This window comes from Octopus sinensis, linkage group LG1 (genome assembly GCF_006345805.1).
Source record: "Octopus sinensis linkage group LG1, ASM634580v1, whole genome shotgun sequence".
In the NCBI taxonomy this organism is placed as follows: domain Eukaryota; kingdom Metazoa; phylum Mollusca; class Cephalopoda; order Octopoda; family Octopodidae; genus Octopus; species Octopus sinensis.
The window spans coordinates 117,677,905-117,678,911 of record NC_042997.1 but is presented as its reverse complement, the minus strand read 5'-3'; positions in this window follow the sequence as shown (position 1 = coordinate 117,678,911).

The following is a 1,007-nucleotide window of genomic DNA, read 5'->3' as shown; positions in this document are numbered from 1 at the left end:
TATATATATATATATATATATATATAATATATATATATATATATATATATATATATATATTACTGTGTCTGGGGAGAGTCATTCTCTTTTAGTGCCTTATTATTTAACACACTCATCAATGGAAACTGAAATGGTGTGTGTGCGTGTTAAATAATAAGGCATTAAAAGAGAGTGACTCTCCTCAGACACAACAAAATATGTTTCAACACACGAACTCACATCTTGCAAATCTTGCAAACCAAATCCGAAAACGAAATATATGTGTGCGTGTGTATGTATGTATGTATGTATGTATGTATGTATGTATGTATGTATGTATGTATGTATGTATGTATGTATGTATGCATGCATTTATGTATGTATGTATGTATGTATGTATGTATGTATGTATGTATTTGTGTGTCAGTGTTTGTCCCCCTACCATCGCTTGACAACTGATGTTGGTGTTTTTATGTCCCCGTAACCTAGCCGCGCGGCGAAAGAGACCGATAGAATACGTTCTAGGCTTACAAAGAATAAGTCCTGGGAATAGATTTGTTCGACTAAAGACAGTGCTCCAGCATGGCCGTAGTTAAATTACTGAACCAAGTAAAAGAATACAAGAATAAGAAGGAGAAGAAAATGTAAGGCAATAATAAGCTTACTGTGCGATGAAGAAAGGAATTATGTAATTATAAATGAGGTCCGCCATTTACCAATGAAAGCATGAAACATATACTAATGGCGTCATTCCAATTTTGGTAATTATCTCCTTTCTTTCCATAAGATAATTGATGTAAAAATCATATGATGAAGGAATTTTGATGAACTTACTTGAAGTTCTCCATCCTTTTTTCTCGCCCTACTTTCTGTTAGACATTTGTATGAATATTTTATTTTATTTTATTTTATTCACCTTGAGAATTTAACGGTATCACGTCTGTGTGAAAGCGCTGAATTGTAAATTAAAATCTTGGATTAAAATCTCATTATTACATGCTAGGTCGGATTAAGACCAGCTGATTCCA